General features: G+C 37.7%; 1 protein-coding gene across 16 annotated transcripts in view; it reads left to right on the forward strand.

Annotated features, from left to right (window-relative positions):
- Positions 1 to 22,506, forward strand: part of PKP4 (plakophilin 4) — a 255,873-nt gene that overhangs the window by 107,182 nt on the left and 126,185 nt on the right. For 2 of the 16 annotated variants that reach the window (XM_037848831.1, XM_037848824.1), the window contains one exon: positions 21,204 to 21,253. The exons of the other annotated variants lie outside the window; for them this stretch is intronic. The gene's annotated coding sequence lies outside the window, so the exon portion shown is untranslated. Of the gene's footprint in view, positions 1 to 21,203; positions 21,254 to 22,506 lie in introns of those variants that run through there. 16 annotated transcript variants of the gene reach the window in all.

Genomic DNA, 22,506 nt, shown 5'->3' on the forward strand with positions numbered 1-22,506 from the left:
ATTTACTGTGGGGCAGGTGACAGCAGTACCTCATTTGATTCCCCACTGTGCTGTAATTTAGGGATTATGAGGATCATCTCCTTTTAAGCATGAGGGAACTGAGATATAAAGAGGTTAAGTAACTCTTCACAATACCCAATTCATAAGCACTTAGCAAGAATTCCTGCCAAGTCCTCTGGTTGTTGCAGAGCAACAGTGATCTGATTGGCATGCTCTCTTCTGGTCAGGGTTCATGAGAGCCATGCTTAGTCGAAGCAAATCCACTTCCTAGCTGAGTGACCGTAGGCCAGCCGTGCAGTATTTCCAAGCCTCGTTCTGTTGTACAATGAGGTGAAGAGTAAAAAGTTGAATGCCTATTGCACAGGGGCATTGTGAGAGCAATGAGAATAAAATCACTTAGAAATTCTCATATTGTAAAATTATGTTTATAACGCATTGTTATGATATTCTAATACTTAGCAAAAAGAATAAAGTTATTTCTATTTGGAGTTTTGTTTTTGTTCTTTTTTTAATTTTTATTGTGACTGGGGAGCATTATTATATGGCATTGTACACCAAGAAATAAGGATCGAAGTAATTTAGTTCAAGTTGGAAAAATTTGGTTCTACCCTTCATTTGTACCCTCTTTTTCCCCACCCGTCTCAACAAGAAAAGTCCAAGTCCTGGTTATATTTGTTTCTTTCATTCTGCTGATAAGTAGACTGCAAAAAGGAGGTAGTGAAGTAATGAAAACTTTGCTTTGTTTGGTGGTTCCTTTTGCTTTAATTAAAGTTGACCACCAGAAGTTGGAAGGCCCTATATTCTCATTCAACCATCCAACCAACTCAGTATATACTCATGGTTGTGTTTCTCTGCCACTGCTCCAACTCGTCTGTCATCTGTAGATAACTATCCGTTGGACAGGTTCACATTCATCAAAGGTCAGAGATTGAGGAAGGAGAAACCATGTCAGGAAAGATCCCTTTTTACCTGCAGATGGAAGCAGGGAGCAGAACCATGTCATGACATTTAAGGATGCTGGAGCTTAATGGATGAAGCTCAGTCTCCCACCCAGAGTCTTCTATCCCCAAAGGTCTCTCATTCACCAGATCAGGTTCTTGCCCCATCCTCCACTACTCAATGCGCAGTGCCCTTAGGCTCCCAGAGACCAGCACTAATCCTGAGTTTGAGGTCTGAAGGAGACCAGGCCTAAACTGGGTCTTCCATACTTATTTTCAAGCCTCTGGGCACAAGACAGTTGAGAGCATTACTTCTGATCAGCATTTATTGCTGCAGGAGGAGGCTGTTTAATGTTTCTCCCTTTTGGGGCTGGACTTCCTCACCAGGCATCTGGGCTTCCATTCTTCCTCTCTGTTATTTCCTTATCCTTATTTGACAGCTGTTTCCTTTTGCTACTCCTCAGTTTTTATCCTTTTTGCTTTTCCCACAACTCCTTCAGCAGCAGAGTCACCTATTGTTTGTTCAAAGAAAGGAAAGTGGGAAAGAGTTTTAAAAAGCTGACATAGAGATAAGTCTTTTCTTTTAAGTTGTAAACTGCTGGAGGGCAAGTGCCCTTCTTAAACATTGACGAGCACTAAATAAAATTTCATGGCTTAATTCTTTTATAGTAACAGAGAACACAACTATTTGATAGTCTAAGTAGATGCAGAAGTTAGGCTTAGTGCATAGAACATTTTCCTAATAATACCTACATTCACTTCATAATCGTCACACTATTTAAACCTGCTTCCAACAGTTTTTAACCATATCCATGAGTGATTATAGGTCTTCATTCATATATATGTACATTTACACCACCACCCCACCACCACCCCCCACCCCCCCATTCTCCGTCCTGAGACCTGGTGTCTTAGCTTTTCCTAACTTTAAACTGTTGATGAGAAGATCTCACAAGTCCATTGTATGATTTGATTAATGTTTATTAAAATTCTTTGAACATAAAATCTCTACATAAATGCTAAGAATTATGATTGCTTTCTTCACATAATTCCCAAGACTCAATTTCTTGCATTTAGTTTCTCTCATGGTCAGTCAAGATAGGTATATTTGCAATGCTTTGACAATATTTCAAAATTAGAAGCATTTTTGGTTGATGTAGATACCAGATTATTCTCGCTGGTTTATATCTTTAAAAAATTAAATATAAATTCATATTAAATCAATCTTTAATCAGTTATACCTGGGATATTAACAGTTGGATACTATCCATCAAGCTCTGTATTTATACTGTCATATTATTTTTGTAAATGTGTACTTAATTTGTGTCATTCTTCGAGGATTTATTTGAACTGCATTTTTGTTTAAATAGAGAGTTCTTATTAAATAAAATAATAAGACTTCAGATATCAACCTTTTTAGATTCATATGGAATTTGCCTTCTTATCCCAAATTTATTTTGTCATATAGCTTCATTTCTTTCGTTCAAACATCCTTTTTCTTAAGATTTTTACATTACTTTCCTTGCAAGGTTATGAAAACTGTCTCTTTTGTAATTGAATTCAGACCAACCTGCAGTGGAAACACTCAGGTAAAGATGGCTAGATGGCAGAAACAATAGAGCTGCATATTTCACTGTGATGCTTTTGGAATCATCCTTTTCTGAGTAGTCACAAAATACTGATAAGTTTGGTTGATTTTCTTAGTATTCAGGAAAGAATAGTGGAATTTTGTTGGGAAGAAGTAGCAGTATAGGGCAAAAAAAAAAAAAAATGTAGTGGGTGGCTTGAGTGAGGTGTCAAATTGAAGCTAATTTCACTTTTGAGGAAAAGATTTCTCTCAGGGAGTGCAAGTTAGTGGACAGAAGATAAGCATAGAAAAGTATCATAGGGAGCATTGAGGTATGCACAAATTATGAAGAAAGAGTAGACAGAGAAAGAGTACAAAAATAGGCCTGGAGCATATTGCAGAAATGGCTGAAATGTAAAGTTCAGGGAGTAAAAGGTAAGAGACGAGCTTGATTTCCAAAGCCTTATGGTAGAGTAAGTCAAAAAGGTGTGTGTGTTTTCATTCCATCACTGAATACTGAATGATTTTAGAAAAGGCAGCATTTCAGTTTTTCAACTTCCCAACTGACAAGATAGCCAGGGAACAATGTGGCATAGAAGTTCAGAGCATGGCCTTTGGAATCTGGCCAAGGTAGCTTGAATTTTGAACTCATTTTTATGAGCTAAGTATTAAATCAAGGTAGTGACTCATCTAGTAAAGATGTTTTGAGAATTTTAAGAGAAGAACTATTTGTGAAATGCAAATTTGTATTCTTCTGAATATTTCAAAGAGGAAAGCAGACTGCGAGGAAAGAAAAACATTAAATTTATCTTAACTTTTCAAAGTTTATGTAGCCTTATTTTGTACAACCAGCAAAGACGTTACAAGGAAAAAAAAAACTGTCAACCAATATCCCTCATGAATGTAAATGCAAAAATCATTAACAAAATATTACCAAATGCAGTCCAACAATATATAAAAAGATAATACATCATGGCCAAATATAGTTTATTCCAAGAATACAGGTTTGGCTTAACATTTATAAATCAAGCAATGTAGTTCACCATAGTAATAGAAAAAGGAAGAAAAACTGTATGATCATTTCGATAGATAAAGGAAAAGCATTTGACAAAATTCAATACCCATTCATGATGAAAGCTCTCAGCAAACAGCAAACTGATAAAGGGTGTCCACACAAAACCTACGGCTAGCATCATATTTAACAGTGAAAGACTGAATGCTTTTCTTCTAAAATTTTAGTCAGTGCAGTAAGTCAAGAAAAAACAATAAAAGGCACCTAGATCAGGAAGGTAAAGTAAAACTATCCTTTTTTTTTTCAAGAGGACATGATTCTGTGTGTAGAAAACTCTAGAGCAGTGGTCAGCAGACTATAGTTCAAAGTCCAAATTTAGCGTATCATTTATTTTTGTCCAACTTGAAACCAAAGATTTTTTTTCATTTTTAAATGGTTGTATACAACATCAAAGGAAGAATAATATGTGAAAATTATATATTAAAATTCCAGAGTCCATAAATGAAGTTTAATTAGAACACAACCACACTTTTGTTTATTGTTTGTGGTTCCTTTCACCCTCAAACAGCAGATGAGTAGTTAAGACAGAAACCATCTGGTCCACAAAGACTAAAATATTTACTGTTTGGCCCTTTACAGAGAAAGTTTGGCAACCTCTACCTTAGAGAATCCAATGATAATAAGTGAATTTAACAAGGTTGTAAGATACAAAGTAAATAGGCAAAAATCAACTGTAATTCTCTATATTAGCAATGAACAACTGGAAAATTTTAAAACCCAGTATTTTACAATAGCATCAAAAATATAAAATAAAATAGGAACGAATTTTTAAAAATATGTGCATGACAAGTAGACTGAACTCTACAAAGCACTGCTGAGAAAAATTTAACACAATGTAAATAAATGGAGAGTTATACCATGTTCACTGATATGGAGATTTAATATTAGTGGTCATTTCTCCCACAATTGATCTGTAGAGTCACAGCAGTCTCAATCAAAATGCCAGCAGATGTTTTTTGTAGAAATTGGCAAGCTAATTCTAAAATATATATGCGGAAGCAGAAGACCTAGAATAACAAAGCAATATTAATAAGGTTGGATGATTTACACTACCTGATTGTAAAACTTCTTCTAAAACAACAGAAATCAAGGCAATGTAATATTGGCAAGGGAATAGACATTTAGATCAACCAAATAGAGAGTCCAGAAGTTGATCCACACATATATGGCCAGTTGATTTTTTTTTTTTTAATTCAGTTTTATTGAAATATATTCACAAACCATACAGTCATCCAGGGTATACAATCAATTGTTCACAGTATGATCATATAGTTATGCGTTCATCACCACAATCTATTTCTGAACATTTTCCTTACATCAGAAAGAATCAGAATAAGAATAAAAAATAAAAGTGAAAAGAGAATACCCAAACCATCCCCCCATCCCACCCTATTTGTCATTTAGTTTTTACTCACATTTTTCTACTGATTTTTTTTCAATTTTTTAACTTTGTTTATCAAAAAATTAAAAACAAACAGGCAAACAACAACCAAAAAAACCCCACAACATTTCAAACAAAGCAATGGATTAAGGAAAACAAATAACCTAAAATAACTACTTTGCTTCCAATATGTTCCTACCATACCCCAAGAAAATTAATAAACCATGTCCAAACAGAGGAGTAAGAAAAACAAATAATCTAAAATAACTACATTGCTTCCAACATGTTCCTACCATACCCCAAGAAAATTAACAACCCCTAAGAAAACAAAGGAATAAGAGAAAAAAGAAACCTAAAATAACTCTATTGGTTCCAACATGATCTTACTATATCCAAGAAAGTTTACAAACCATAATCATTCCTGAGCATTCCCATAACATTGAGATTACCCTCCATAGTTTATCTGTTCTTATTAGATTATCATTCCCCCTCCACTAATTGGTATCTCTAGGTCCCCTACATTCTACAGTATAAAACATTGTACATTTTTCACAGAATTCACATTAGTGGTAACATACAATATCTCTCTTTTTGTGCCTGGCTTATTTTGCTCAGCATTATGTCTTTTTTTTTTTTTTTTTTTTTTTAATCTTCATTTTATTGAGATATATTCATATACCACGCAGTCATATAAAACAAATCGTACTTTCGATTGTTCACAGTACCATTACATAGTTGTACATTCATCACCCAAATCAATCCCTGACACCTTCATTAGCACACACACAAGAATAACAAGAATAATAATTAGAGTGAAAAAGAGCAATTGAAGTAAAAAAGAACACTGGGTACCTTTGTTTGTTTCCTTCCCCTATTTTTCTACTCATCCATCCATAAACTAGACAAAGTGGAGTGTGGTCCTTATGGCTTTCCCAATCCCCTTGTCACCCCTCATAAGCTACATTTTTATACAACTGTCTTTGAGATTCATGGGTTCTGGGTTGTAGTTTGATAGTTTCAGGTATCCACCACCAGCTACCCCAATTCTTTAGAACCTAAAAAGGTTGTCTAAAGTGTGCGTAAGAGTGCCCACCAGAGTGACCTCTCGGCTCCTTTTGGATTCTCTCTGCCACTGAAGCTTATTTCATTTCCTTTCACATCCCCCTTTTGGTCAAGAAGATGTTCTCCGTCCCACGATGCCAGGTCTACATTCCTCCCCAGGAGTCATATTCCACGTTGCCAGGGAGATTCACTCCCCTGGGTGTCTGATCCCACGTAGGGGGGAGGGCAGTGATTTCACCTTTCAAGTTGGCTTTTTTTTTTCTTGTTTTTTTTTTTTTTTTTTTAACTTTCCCTTCTTTTTTAAATCAACTGTATGAAAAAAAAGTTAAAAAGAAAACAAACATACAATAAAAGAACATTTCAAAGAGACCATAACAAGGGAGTAAGAAAAAGACAACTAACCTAAGATAACTGCTTAACTTCCAACATGTTCCTACTTTACCCCAAGAAAGTTACCTAATATAGCAACATTTCTGTGAACTTGCTCCTACTATATCCGTCAGAAATTAACAGACCATAGTCATTCCTGGGCATCCCCAGAAGGTTAAATAGCTTATCTGTTCTTCTTGGATTATTGTTCCCCCTTCCTTAATTGCTCTCTACTGCTAGTTCCCCTACATTCTACATTATAAGCCATTTGTTTTACATTTTTCAAAGTTCACATTAGTGGTAGCATATAATATTTCTCTTTTTGTGCCTGGCTTATTTCGCTCAGCATTGTCTTCAAGGTTCATCCATATTGTCATATGTTTCACCAGATCGTTCCTTCTTACTGCCGCGTAGTATTCCATCGTGTGTATATACCACATTTTATTTATCCACTCATCTGTTGAAGGACATTTGGGTTGTTTCCATCTTTTGGCAATTGTGAATAATGCTGCTATGAACATTGGCGTGCAGATATCTGTTCGTGTCACTGCTTTCTGACCTTCCGGGTATATACCGAGAAGTGCAATCGCTGGATCGAATGGTAACTCTATATCTAGTTTTCTAAGGAACTGCCAGACTGACTTCCAGAGTGGCTGAACCATTATACAGTCCCACCAACAGTGAATAAGAGTTCCAATTTCTCCACATCCCCTCCAGCATTTGTAGTTTCCTGTTTGTTTAATGGCAGCCATTCTAATCGGTGTTAGATGGTATCTCATTGTGGTCTTAATTTGCATCTCTCTAATAGCTAGTGAAGCTGAACATTTTTTCATGTGTTTCTTGGCCATTTGTATTTCCTTTTCAGAGAACTGTCTTTTCATATCTTTTGCCCATTTTATAATTGGGCTGTCTGTACTATTGTCATTGAGTTGTAGGATTTCTTTGTATATGCAAGATATCAGTCTTTTGTCAGATACATGGTTTCCAAAAATTTTTTCCCATTGAGTTGGCTGCCTCTTTACCTTTTTGAGAAATTCCTTTGAGGTGCAGAAACTTCTAAGCTTGAGGAGTTCCCATTTATCTATTTTCTCTTTTGTTGCTTGTGCTTTGGGTGTAAAGTCTAGGAAGTGGCCGCCTAATACAAGGTCTTGAAGATGTTTTCCTACATTATCTTCTAGGAGTTTTATGGTACTTTCTTTTATATTGAGATCTTTGGTCCATTTTGAGTTAATTTTTGTGTAGGGGGTGAGGTAGGGGTCCTCTTTCATTCTTTTGGATATGGATATCCAACTCTCCCAGCCCCATTTGTTGAAAAGACCGTTATGACTCAGTTCAGTGACTTTGGGGGCCTTATCAAAGATCAGTCGGCCATAGATCTGAGGGTCTGTCTCCGAATTCTCAATTTGATTCCACTGATCTATAGGTCTATCTTTGTGCCAGTACCATGCTGTTTTGGCAACTGTGGCTTTATAATAAGCTTCAAAGTCAGGGAGTGTAAGTCCTCCCACTTCGTTTTTCTTTTTTAGAGTGTCTTTAGCAATTCGAGGCATCTTCCCTTTCCAAATAAATTTGATAACTAGCTTTTCCAAGTCTGCAAAGTAGGTTGTTGGAATTTTGATTGGGATTGCATTGAATCTGTAGATGAGTTTGGGTAGAATTGACATCTTAATGACATTTAGCCTTCCTATCCATGAACATGGGATATTTTTCCATCTTTTAAGGTCCCCTTCTATTTCTTTTAGTAGAGTTATGTAGTTTTCTTTGTATAGGTCTTTTACATCTTTGGTTAAGTTTATTCCTAGGTACTTGATTTTTTTAGTTGCTATTGAAAATGGTATCTTTTTCTTGAGTGTCTCTTCAGTTTGTTCATTTCTAGCATATAGAAACATTACTGACTTATGTGCATTAACCTTGTATCCCGCTACTTTGCTAAATTTGTTTATTAGCTCTAGTAGCTGTCTCGTCGATCTCGCAGGGTTTTCTAGATATAAGAACATATCATCTGCAAACAATGACAGTTTTACTTCTTCTTTTCCGATTTGGATGCCTTTTATTTCTTTGTCTTGCTGGATTGCCCTGGCTAGCACTTCCAGCACAATGTTGAATAACAGTGGTGATAGCGGGCATCCTTGTCTTGTTCCTGATCTTAGAGGGAAGGCTTTCAGTCTCTCACCATTGAGTACTATGCTGGCTGTGGGTTTTTCATCTATGCTCTTTATCATGTTGAGGAAGTTTCCTTCAATTCCTACCTTTTGAAGTGTTTTTATCAAAAAGGGATGTTGGATTTTGTCAAATGCTTTTTCAGCATCTACTGAGATGATCAATTGATTTTTCCCTTTTGACTTGTTAATGTGTTGTAATACATTGATTGATTTTCTTATGTTGAACCATCCTTGCATGCCTGGAATGAACCCCACTTGTTCATGGTGTATGATTTTTTTAATGTGTCTTTGGATTCGATTTGCAAGTATTTTGTTGAGGATTTTTGCATCTATATTCATTAGGGAGATTGGCCGGTAGTTTTCCTTTTTTGTAGCATCTTTGCCTGGTTTTGGTATTAGATTGATGTTAGCTAGCTTCATAAAATGAGTTAGGTAGTGTTCCATTTTCTTCAATGTTTTGAAAGAGTTTGAGTAAGATTGGTGTCAGTTCTTTCTGGAAAGTTTGGTAGAATTCTCCTGTGAAGCCATCTGGCCCTGGGCATTTATTTGTGGGAAGATTTTTGCTGACTGATTGGATCTCTTTGCTTGTGATGGGTTGATTGAGGTCTTCTATTTCTTCTCTGGTCAGTCTAGGTTGTTCATATGTTTCCAGGAAATTGTCCATTTCCTCTACATTATCCAGTTTGTTGCCATACAGTTGTTCATAATATCCTCTTATAATTTTTTTAATTTCTTCAGGATCTGCAGTTATGTCACCTTTTTCATTCATTATTTTGTTTATATGGGTCTTCTCTCTTTTTGATTTTGTCAGTCTAGCTAGGGGCTTGTCAATCTTGTCGATCTTCTCAAAGAACCAACTTTTGGTGATATTTATCCTCTCTATTGTTTTTTTGTTCTCTATGTCATTTATTTCTGCTTTAATCCTTGTTATTATTTTTCTTCTACTTGGTTTAGGATTGGTTTGCTGTTCATTTTCTAGTTTCTTCAGTTGATCCATTAGTTCTTTGATTTTGGCTCTTTCTTCCTTTTTAATATATGCGTTTAGTGCTATAAATTTCCCCCTTAGCACTGCTTTTGCTGCATCCCATAGGTTTTGGTATGTTGTGTTCTCATTTTCATTCGTCTCTATATATTTAGCAATTTCTCTTGCTATTTCTTCTTTAATCCACTGATTGTTTAGGAGTGTGTTGTTTAACCTCCAGGTATTTGTGAATTTTCTAAGTCTCTGATGGTTATTGACTTCTAATTGTATTCCATTGTGGTCAGAGAATGTGCTTTGAATAATTTCAATCTTTTTAAATTTATTGAGGCTTGTTTTATGTCCCAGCATATGATCTATTCTGGAGAAAGTTCCATGAGCACTAGAAAAGTATGTGTATCCTGGTGATTTGGGATGTAATGTCCTGTATATGTCTGTTAAATCTAATTCATTTATCAGATTGTTTAGGTTTCCAATTTCCTTATTGGTCTTCTGTCCGGTTGATCTATCTATAGGAGACAGTGATGTGTTGAAGTCTCCCACAATTATTGTGGAAACATCAATTGCTTCCTTTAGTTTTGCCAGTGTTTCTCTCATGTATTTTGTGGCACCTTGGTTGGGTGCATAGACATTTACGATTGTTATTTCTTCTTGCTGAATTGCCCCTTTTATTAGTATGTAGTGGCCTTCTTTGTCTCTCAAAACATCCCTGCATTTGAAGTCTATTTTATCTGAGATTAATATTGCTACACCTGCTTTCTTTTGGCTGTAGCTTGCATGAAATATTTTTTTCCATCCTTTCACTTTCAGTTTCTTTGTGTCCCTGTGTCTAAGATGAGTCTCTTGTATGCAACATATTGATGGTTCATTTTTTTTGATCCATTCTGCGAATCTATATCTTTTAATTGGGGAGTTTAATCCATTTACATTCAACGTTATAACCGTGAAGGCATTTCTTGAATCAGCCATCTTATCCTTTGCTTTATGTTTGTCATATTTTTCCCCTCTGTCTCTTAATATCCTTTATTGTACCCATACCGAATCTCTTTAGTCCTGAACCTTTCTCCAAGTCTCTCTGTCCTTTCTTTGTTTCTCTGTCTGTAGGGCTCCCTTGAGTATCTCCAGTAGGGCAGGTCTCTTGTTAGCAAATTCTCTCAGCATTTCTTTGTCTGTGAAAAATTTAAGCTCTCCCTCAAATTTGAAGGAGAGCTTTGCTGGATAAAGTATTCTTGGCTGGAAATTTTTCTCACTCAGAATTTTAAATATATCGTGCCACTGCCTTCTCGCCTCCATGGTGGCTGCTGAGTAGTCACTACTTAGTCTTATGCTGTTTCCTTTGTATGTGGTGAATTGCTTTTCTCTTGCTGCTTTCAGAACTTGCTCCTTCTCTTCTGTGTTTGATAGTGTGATCAGTATATGTCTCGGAGTGGGTTTATTTGGATTTATTCTATTTGGAGTTCGCTGAGCATTTATGATTTGTGTATTTATGTTGTTTAAAAGATTTGGGAAGTTTTCCGCAACAATTTCTTTGAATACTCTTCTTAGACCTTTACCCTTTTCTTCCCCTTCTGGGACACCAATGAGTCTTATATTTGGACGTTTCATATTATCTATCATATCCCTGAGGTCCGTTTCGATTTTTTCAATTTTTTTCCCCATTCTTTCTTTTATACTTTCATTTTCCATTCTGTCATCTTCGAGGTCACTGATTCGTTGTTCAACTTCCTCTAGTCTTGTACTATGAGTGCCCAGAATCTTTTTAATTTGGTCAACAGTTTCTTTAATTTCCATAAGATCATCCATTTTTTTATTTAGTCTTGCAATGTCTTCTTTATGCTCTTCTAGGGTCTTCTTGATTTCCTTTATCTCCCGTACTATGGTCTCATTGTTCATCTTTAGTTCTTTGAGTAGCTGCTCTAGGTGCTGTGTCTCTTCTGGTCTTTTGATTTGGGTGCTTGGGCTTGGGTTATCCATATCGTCTGGTTTTTTCATATGCTTTATAATTTTCTGTTGTTTTTGGCCTCGTGGCATTTGCTGAACTTGATAGGGTTCTTTTAGGATTTGTAGACCAATTGAAGTCCTTATCTCTAATTTATCAGATCTACAGCTTCGTGGAGTACACTTTCTCTAACTAACCAGCAGGTGGCGTCCACGAGCCACCTGTTCTCCACAAGCCAGTTCTCCCCTGCTAAGCCTTTTTGGTGAGTGGGGGAGTGAGTCTTGTGGGGCCCAATTGGTGTACCAAGCTTGCGTGTGTAGTTGGTGTTGCCTGCCCTGTATGTGGGGCGTGTTTCTGGGCAGTCGGGGAGGGGGGGTGGCCCTAACAATCAAATCTCCCTGGTGATCCTAGAGTTTTAAAGCTGCTGCAATAGTCTAATCCTTCAGTTCAGTCCTGCCACAGTTTGTCTCTGCCACTGACCCACAAGTCCTTGGTATTGGCGTATGGCTCCTGAGACTTGCAAGTGGGCCCCTCTTCCAGGCTGTGCACCCCGGGTCCTCTGTTGAGGGATGACTGTGCTATGTCACAGGTGAGTGCCGTCCCCCCAGGGCAGTTCTGGGCTGCTAGGCTGTGTAGGGAGGCTCCCAGTCTGCTCAAATGATGGCTGAGTGGGGCTTTGTTAATTCACACTGCTCCACCTTCCCAACTCTGGGACAATCAGCTGAGGTTGCAGGGAAGGCTAATGTCCATGCCCAGTTTTGTGGTGTGTGCCTGTTATTTGAAGCACTTCCGTCACACTGGGTTGTCTGGGCCAGCTCTGGGCTATGGGGCTGGCAATGGGCAGGAGTGTTTCCTGTCCACCAGGATGGTGGCTGTGAGCGGACACCCCCCTTTTCTTGGGAAGTTGTGGTGTTTAGTGAATTTTCTCAGCCACTGGATTATTGCGTTTTGTCTCAGAGCTCTCCTAGTTCTGCTCTTGACTTGACCTGCCCAAATAGCAAGTCTTTGAAGCTTTCTGTATTGGGCTTCTTAGAGTAATTGTTTTAGAAGAAGAAAAAAGGATTAAAAAAAAAAAAACAGGCCCTCCTCAGAGATCTAATGGGTTATTGAAATGCTAAGAGACAAAGCAACCAGGTCCATTAAGGAAAGGTCCACAGGGCAGAGAGATCAGCTTTTCTTCGGGATTTGCATATGCGCCTCAGGGCCCTTCCCCTTTCTATGTTCACCAGAACTCCAAAAATCCTCTGCTTTTATTTTGGAGTTTTTCGTGTTGTTTTTTTTCTATGCCTGTCTCCTCTCTGCTGCGCTGGCTGCTCTCAGATTCTCTGGTGTCTGGTCTCAGTCTATCTATGGTTAGAGTTTGGATCAGTAGAAATGAGTTTCCAATAAGGGCTGCCACTGCAGTTCTCCCTTCTCCTTCCGGGAGCTGACAGCCCCTCCTCCCCCGGGACTGAGCCTGGCAGGGAGGGGCGCGGGTCCCCTGGCCGCAAAAACTTACAGATTTCGCTGATCTCAGCAGTTCCACGTTTTCATGAGTGTTGTATGAAGTATGCCCAAAGTCAGATTGCTCTGTGGTGTCCAGTCCACGCAGTTCCTGGCTTTCTACCTACTTTTGTGGAGGAGTAACTAAAACATACAGCTCACCAGTCTGCCATCTTGCCGGCCAGTTGATTTTTGACGAAGGTACCAAGGTGATTCAGTATGGAAAGGATAGTCTTTTCACTAAATGTTACCCAAACATCTGGTCATTTATTGGGAAAAAAATGAACCATGACATTACTTTACACCATTTACATAAAAATTAATTTAAAATGGATCATAGATGTAAATTCAGAAGACATAGTAGAAAATCCTTTTGCTCTTAGAGTAGGCAAAGATATATTAAGCAGGTTCCAGAAGGCACTAATCATAAAAGAAAAATAATAAATTGGACTTCATCAAAATTTTAAATTTCTGTTCTTTGAAAGAAATTAAGAAAATGAAATCAAGCTACTCACTGAATGGGAGAAAATATTCACAATATATATCCCTGATAAAGTGTTTGTATCCCAAACAAATTGAAAACTCCTGCAAATTAAGTCAATAAACCTAATTTTTAAATTTAAAAAAAATTTTAAACACTTCAAAAGTATTTATACATATGGCCTATAAACTCATGAAATGATGCTCAATAAAATTAGTCATCAGGGAAATGTGAATTATATCTACAATGATGTACTACGTCACCACCTGTTTTGTGACTAAAGATTTATTGGAAAACAGTCTGCTTATTTGTTTATATATGGTCTATGGCTGCTTTTGTGCTACCATGGCAGAGTTGAGTAGTTATGAAAAGAGATCATATGCTGGTTTGGATGTATTACTTCCCCCAGAAAAGTCATATTCTTTAATGCAGTCTTGTGGGGGCAGACTAATTTGTCTGTTGATTAGAGAGGAACCTTTTGATAGTTTCAATGGAGATATGAGTCACCGAACTGTGGGTGATACTTTTGATTAGATTATTTCCAAGGAGGTGTGGCCCTACACTTTCAGGGTGGGTCTTGATTAGTTCACTGAAGTACTTAACAGAAGCTAAGAGGCAACACAGAGGCTGATGTTTAGAGTTACTTGGAGATGCTAAGCTAAGAAATGAAGCCTAGAGTTTGCCCTGGAGAAGCTAAGGGAGGACCCCCAGATGCTTAGGGAGGAAACATCCTGGGAGAAAGAAGCAAGGACGCAGAGGAGCTGAGAGAGAGGAGCTAAGATAGATGCCTGAAGGCATTTTGGAGAAAGCCATTTTGAACACAGCCCAGGAACAAAGGACCAGCACATGGCAGCCATGTGCTTTCCCAGCTGACAGAGGTGTTCCAGACGCCATTGGCTGTTCTTCATTGAAGGTGTCCTCTGGTTGATGCCTTAGTATGGACACTTTTATGGCCTTAGAACTGTAAATTTGTAACCTAATAAGTCCCCTTTATAAAAGCCAGTCCATTTCTGGTATTTTTACATAATAGCAGCTCTAGCAAGCCAGAACAGACCACATGGCCCACAAAGCCTAAAATTTTTATTGACTGGCCAATTACAGTAAAATGGCTAAAATTAAAAAGAGAGGTGATACCAAGTGTTGGAGAATATGTGGGGTAACAAATTTCTTATATATTGCTGGTGGGAGTATAAGATGGCACCATGTTGAAAAACAGTTTGGTAATTTCTTATAAAGTTAAACATACACTCACTATATGGCCTAGCAATTCTACTGAGTATAACCCTAGAGAAATGAAAAAATATGTCTACACAAAAATTTGCACATGAATGTTCATAGCATCGTTATTTACAACTCCCCCAAACTAGAAACAACTGAATTGTCCATCAGTAGGTAAATGAATACACAAATTGTTATTTTCATGCTACTCAGCAAGAAAAACAGAACAAACCCCTGACACAGCCTGAATGAATCTCAAAAATATGCTAAGTGAAAAAAGCCTGATATGAAAGGATACATACTGCATTAATCTATTTAAATGAAAAATTCAGAACAGGAAAAATCTGTAAGGGGGTGGTAGACTTAGGGGGTATAGCCGGGAGGGACAGCACTGCAGAGGAGCTAAGGCCAATCTTGGAGGGTGATTGAAATGTAACAAATCTGATTGGGGTTGTAGTTCATTGTGATATGCATTTAGTAAAACTCATGGAGCTACACACCTAAAATGGGTGCATTTTATTTTATGTAAGTTCTATCAATGAAGTTGATTCTAAAAGTAGAAAATACTAACATTTTTTAAAATCATAGTGAAATTTGGCTTAAAATATACTGTGAGCTTCTACAGAGCATGCACTCTTTGGTAGACATCATTTTATGTCCAACATAGTGCACAATGCTAGGCACCCAATAAGTATTTTTGAGTGAATGCCTGAGTGCAAGATAGAAACAAGACTACATAATAGGCTGGGAGTAGAGGAACAAAGCTACCTTGAGTTCAGCCAGCAAGGCTCAATGGTTATCATTTTGGCTGGGTGAAGCTGTTAGATGTAAAATTTTTGTTTTAGAATTGTTCATCCTAGCATTAATTTTTTTGTCGAAGAGGAATGTGTGCAATATAATCCTTTATTACCAAAATTGCAGATAAAGTGTTTTGAATGGCACACAGGGATTCAAACGATTAACTGTCTGTGGGTACTTAATGTAGGAAACACTTTTATTGAAATAATGCAGTGTCTGTGTTGGTAGTTTTAATAAAATCAAGCCAGGCTGATCTATTTGAGAATCAGGATTATGGAAATAACATCTTTTACCTGAGGAATATTTTAAGATTGAAACAGTTATATTCATATTTACTTATGGAGAAAGAACTGATAGATAAGTAAAACTTTAACCCTGTGGAAAAATTTAATATTTTTATTCAGTTTCTTTATGTTAACACTGAAGAAATTGCTTTAGGTTATGCAACTCCATGAATGTTATGTTCCCAGGATTACCCAGAGAGTACCTTTACAGGAGATGATCATGTTTTATTTCACTTCTGAAAAATAAACTTGAGTCTGTATTTTGCTTTTTAATTCTTTTAAGTTTTGATTGCCAAATTTTTCAGTTTAGGGGAAATTTTTCAGTGGCCCTGGACCCAAAACCCTAGAGGACTTGAGAGCTTTTTGTTGAATATATTCCTTGAGATTTAGACTTCATCATCCACCCTTTGCTGGTTCAGCACCTCAGGGACTGCTGGGCCTATAGCTGCCCTCTGCAGTCAGTCATCTGTATTTTCTGTTTTCTTTTCTTTTTTTTTTTTTTACCCTAAGATAGAACTGATTGGCTCATTGTTCCCTTATTGTGAAGAGTGGTAGTGGCTGAAGTAATTTTGAAGTACATGATAGAAAAAGCCTAGATTGCTTTAGACAGCTTGTTAGTAGAAATATGGACATTTAAGATGATTCTGTTGAGATCTCAGAAGGAAATAAGGAACAATTAATTGGAAACTGAAAGAAAGACTATCCTTATTTTAATTAGCTGAATCGTGTCCTACAGTTGGGAGGAAAGCATGTAAATGATGAATTTGGCTATTTAACTGAGGTTTCCAAGCAAAGAGTTAGAAGTGTGCTCTGGTTTCTTGCTGCTTATGAGAAAATGCAGGAGGAAAGAGATAAAATGAAGGAAATTTTGCAACAAAAGTGTGCGCCAGCATTAGATGTACTGTTAGGAAAGTATGCTCTGGGGAGAAGCCCAAAGGAGAGACTGGGCAGCCTTTAACTAGTACTGAGGAAATTAGGCATTTAATCTCACTCATGTGACTTCCACATGACTCATGGATTCCCTCAACCATCAAAAAGCAGTAAAAGAGATGAGGTTGTCCAGGAAAGCTCTTGTGGTGGACCCTCTTATCTACATGAGTGACCCACAAGGTTTTTGAAAATGCTGTATGAACAGAAACACTGCCACCTTGGACTTATGGGGACAAAGACAGGACAAAGAAGGCCATCAGACTTGTAAAATTCTAAAGGCAGGAAACACAGACTATTAGAACTACTCATTCTAATCCCCAGTCTCCCCATGTTTCCTCCAAATTCTTCTCTCATGTCCTCTGGAAATCCTGCTCTGTGGAGAGCCACTACCCCCATATCTTCAACCTCTTCTTATATCTTTCCTTCCCCATTTCTTGCCATAATAGTGGCTTGGCTGTGCCCTGAGTTGATTCTACCTCCCCTGCAACTTTCTAGAGGAATCTGGTTAGTTTCTTAACCTCTAGGTTTCTCCAACTCAGGTGACAGGGTCAGTATCCTCCCTGCTCCCAGTCATTCCATATGCATGTTTCCATTGCATGTTTCCATTGTGTCCAGATAATTTCCTATTTGCTTGCTTGGTATACATCGTCCTGAACAGTCTAATTGTGTGAATAGATTCTAAGGAAATTGTCTTTCCTTAAAATCCATGTTTAATTAATTGAATATAAATACATGTGATGTGTATTTAGTGAAGTGATACTTTCCTAATTGTGCTCTAGGTAGTTCAAGAGGCTCCCTGGGCTTCTGAAAAGGTGGCTGACTACATCATCAAAAATGAAAGAGAGTCAGCAAGTGATCTATACCAACGCTATGTCAATTTTAAACGCTTATGAAGTTACTGCAGTTAGATTTTCAGACCATTCTTTCTTCTCTAGAGCCTATCTGTAGTTTATATGTAATTGTGAGCCAGCAGGCTGCCTGAATACCCTTTCCCATACAGTGGGTGTATATTGAGGAAATGTAAACAGATTTTAATAATAAAGCAAAACATAATTAGGAAGGCAGATCTGTTACAGAAACATCATACTTTGCATTACAAAACCAAATGTAAATTGGATTAGATCCATAGTACATAAATGCTTCTCTATCCTTTGGTTTAAATATTTCTAAAATATTTTACTGTGTCATAAACACCATTCACAGCCCAATATGGGAGATGTTGGTTAAGTGTACTGTATGTGGACATGAAGATGGGTAGTAATAATTTACTCATTTGGATTTACTTTGGGCTGATTTCCTGATAGTGGTGATGGGTTTTGCCCATGCCATCTGTATCCTCACCCTGTCTCACCTTCTGTCATGACATAATCAGATGGCTGACACTTTGAGAGGTAAAATCCACAGACAAAAACTGTTTTCTCCTTTGTGGCCTGTTTTGTTTTTTTTTGTTTTTGTTTTTTGTTTATATCAGTATACTATCCCAACCAAGCTAATAGGCCCAGTCCAATTATAATCTATTATGAGGTCAAGGTTGTTTTTTCCATAGTTATTTTGACCACTGTTGATCTGATGCAAAATACTTTAATACCCCTGAGCAAATTCTAAGAACAGTACATTTGTGTTCTGTCATAATCACAATAGAGGACTAAACATTTATTAACCAGAAATAAGATTCAATATTTACCTGTTATAAAGTGTAATGCCTTATTTGTCACCTTACTACACTGTGTCATTTGTAAGTACTGAAATAGTTTAAAGATGTCTCGCTTGTTTTCTAAATAAAAGGGAAATGGGCCCCATACAATTAAACACGTCTCATTGTAAATATACATGTGAAAAATATCTTCACGCAACATAGTTTGTTTTTAAAGGTACCTTCAATACACTAATGGCGTATAGTTTAGTTTAGCAGCTCACTGTGTTGATTGTAATCAGGAGTGTGAATAGGCAATCAAATACTTATGTGAAATTCTGCTCCCAAAAGAATTCATGGCAAGCCTGTTGCTATGGTGCAGTCTCACCTGGGACTTGTTTAGGTTCTTTCTCAATCAGATATATTGACAATAATGAGCTTAAAAACAGAAATCCTCATAGAAAATTCAGAATGGAGAAATCTAGATAGATAAATGAAGCAATGTGGCCCTTCCTTCTTTCTGTTGCACTTATGAATTCTTTTTTATGATCCCAAGAGCGTTAAGAGCTACTGAAGGCATTACTGTCTCACTTTAAGGTGAGCTGGATATCAGAGAAGGGACTGTTTATCAGATGTGAAACTTTAGAGAAGATAATCTCTTTAAAACTGCAAGTTAGATTTTCTGCATACACAGCTGCATCACTGGAACTTCAGGAACTGTTAGTCGTTTCATATCATAAGGTTACTAGCTAGTAGTACCATCATATTTAGATAGTGGCAAAGAAAGGCTCAAGAGTCACAGTTATTAAATTGGAGGAGATGAACATGTCAGAGTAAAATAACAAGCCAGTATAAAACCTTTGATGGATTACATAGGCTTGTATTGTTTTAAAGAGATTTTTTCTTCCCTGTTGTACCTTTAAATCAATTTCTTTGCGACACTCTGGAGGTCATGGTGTGAGGCTAAAGAGCACCTACTCTGGAGTCAGACCTGACTTCCACTCCCTGCTCTGCCATCTCCCAGATGTGCAACCTTAGGCATAGGAACTCAGGTTCTTCCTCTCTAAAATGAGAATAATTGTGCATAACTCATGGGGTGGTTGTAGAAGTTCATTAAGAGGTGCTAAGCACATAGTACAGTGTCTCGCTCATAGTAAAGGCCTAATAAATAATAGTTAATACTTTTATTGTTATAACTCATTAAATGGATTTGTGCTAGATGTAGACTTACTGAAAACATAAGAGGAAATATAAGGAAATTGTTAAAATATGATTTTTTTCATAAAAAAATTTTAGTCATGAAGGAGGTGGGGGTAGTGAACCAAGCTACACTACGTATTGTCCACAGGTGCTTATCTGTAAGGCTTTGGCAACTAGAGCCCTCATCCCGGTAGCCTGTGCAATGGAAATGTTGCTGTACTGACATTAAATCCAACTAAAACGTGCTGTTCTGAAACACTGCTGTGCAAACCAAGTTAGTGTGTGCTAAGATTTGCCAAATCATGTAATTTTACCTACCGTTTGATTTTACTGCCATTGATACTATTAAAATACTGTATTTTAATTATAAGGAATTACTTTGTTTCAAAAGGTAAAAGCAACAGATGTATATTTAAAACAGTAATTTAGGTTTAGATTCAGGAGAGAGAGGGGATAGAATGGGACCTATATCCTTTCAATGTGGAAGGTGCCTGGGTTTGAAGACGGCAACTGGTTAGAGATTTATTCAATTTATGAGAGGAGGAGAAACCAGTTTAAGAGTAACCTTGTTTAGCTCAAGATGGCTGTGGGTCATATCCAGAAAGAGACCCATTAGATAGCTGGGCCTCGGTCAGGGGCTCTGGTGTGAAGTGCAGATGCAAGATCCACAACCACAGAGTTGTTACTCAGAGCCATGGACACAGCACAGGCACGGAGAATGCAGGCCCTGGGTGTGACCGAGGGGATCCAGTCTCCATTCTGCCCCCTGTGTGCTCTGTGACCCACAGCTTCCTCATCTGAAAAACAGATGTGATAATTCCTGCCTCATAGGTACAGTAACTATGAAACCACTACCCTCTCAATGATAGTTAAAGGCCTAGAACAATGAATGACATGTATAATAATAAATATGTATTGTTAAATTAATAAATGCGAGCTGCTGCTATTACTATTATTGTTGTTGAGATCACCCAGGGAAGTTTCTAGATCGAGCAGAATACTGAAAACACCAGTATTTACAAGAGGTGAGGAAGGAAGAGGAACCCATGAAAGAAAGAGTAGCCGGAGAGAGAGAGAGAAAGAAAACCAAGAGTATATGATGTCAGTAAAGCCAGAGAAGGAGAATGTCAAGGAGGGAGTCATTAGTGATGTCAGAGTACAGGAACGTCAAGGCTGATGGAGAAATGAAAAGTGCTCTTTGCGTTTAGCCACCAAGACATCGTTGGTGACCTTGGGCAGAACGGTTTCTTAGCAGAGCTTAAAATGGAAGCCAAATGGCAGAAGGTTGGAGAGCAAATGAGAACTGAGTAAGGGTGTCTTTGCAAGAAGCTTGTCTGGAATGGGAAGCAAGAAACGACAGCCTGAAGCAAAAGCATAACTTGGGAATTGAGGGCCCTGTCAAGAGAGTGATGTCAGGGCTGATCATATACAGAGAAGAAGATTAAGGCATCAGTGTTACAGGGAGGTGGATGCTACTAGGCAGGAGGGTGGGGGGCGTGGGAGTTATGGGTGGTTTAGACAGTCCTCTAGCAAATGAGTTAGCAAGTCGTGTTTCAATAGAATGAATTTGTCCTTTGGAAACTGCAGCTCCTCCTAAGTGAACAGGAACACTTTGGAAGGAACTGGACAAAGCTATATTGGTGGTACTCGAGAGAAAAAATGCAGGCAGTTGGATTGGTTATTTTTTCCCCTTCCTCACCTTTTGTAGGAAACAGCACTGACCCCCATGGATGGAGTGTCGTCTCTGCTGTAGATTTGGTAAGAGACTTCAGCTTCGCATTTTATTGTGAGCCCTAGATGTTTTTCGTGAAGATCAAAAGCTGCCCAATGAGGATCTAGTCCCTTCATGCTGCCTACTGTTTTGCTCTCAGGCTCGGGAGAATTGGGATTACACCATAGCCTACTCCACGGGATCCTTTCTACAGTCGACCTTTTATTTACTCCTTACTATTTAATAAAACATCTATCCCTTCATTTACCGAATCCTCCGATGGATGAGGAAGGTTGTGGCTCTCCTGAGGCCAACTTCCTGTTATCATTCCTTTCCACGGGGGCCCATTCTGCTCATCCTTATGCAGTCATGCATGCATGCATGCAGGTAGGTTTGTTCAGCAAGTACTATTTGCCAGGCATGGCTCTAGGTGCTAAGGCTGATGATACCTTTGAGGAGGGTCCATGCCAACATGGTAACTTTTGCTGACCTAAGTTTTGGGCTTTAGAGAGGGTCACTGGCTGGTTCTGATATGCTGCAGAAGCTTTGCACCAAGCATTCAGTTCAGAGGCAGTATTCATTCCTTCTCACCACAACAACTTCCTGCTTCTAGAAGGAGAAAAGACAGTTACAGAATTTGGTTGGATCTTTTTCTCTCTGTTAACTGGAGTTATGAGTTGTCGGCAAAAAAATTACTGGCCAGAGTATTTTTGAAAAACAATAACAAAAACAGTATTTTTAAAAAAATATTTTCATAAAGTAGACATAAGGAAGGAATTTCTTATTAGAGTAATAAGATGGGAAATGCTGAACTACCTTAAATTAGTACCTAAATATTAAAGGACAATTTTTTTATCTGCCATCCCTATACTGTTCATTGGCATTGGTATTTTAATATCTTCAGGCTGGTTTTATAAAGAAAAAAATGCATTTTAATTTTGTGAGGCTAATGGAGGCCCCTAATTTTGCTGATTTTACTTGTTTTGAAATCTAATAATAGAAAATAGAATGTTATGATGATAACAAGAATCAAACATTCCTCTCAGTGATTTCATGAGTGGTACTTCAGATACTAGTTCATTCTGGTGATTTTTTGTGTAAAATTAGATCCTCTTTATATGAGGATTAAGAGGAAAGAACAAAAAATGACAAAGCGGGACCACTGAGAGCAGACCATGATCAGAAGATGAAAGAAGTAAATTGTTAAGCAGACCATGATCAGAAGATGAAAGAAGTAAATTGTTATTATACTGAGTGGTATAATAACAGATTGTACAGTTTACAGAGCTTACTAAAAAAG

The sequence above is a fragment of the Choloepus didactylus genome, chromosome 9 (assembly GCF_015220235.1).
Source record: "Choloepus didactylus isolate mChoDid1 chromosome 9, mChoDid1.pri, whole genome shotgun sequence".
NCBI lineage: Eukaryota > Metazoa > Chordata > Mammalia > Pilosa > Megalonychidae > Choloepus > Choloepus didactylus.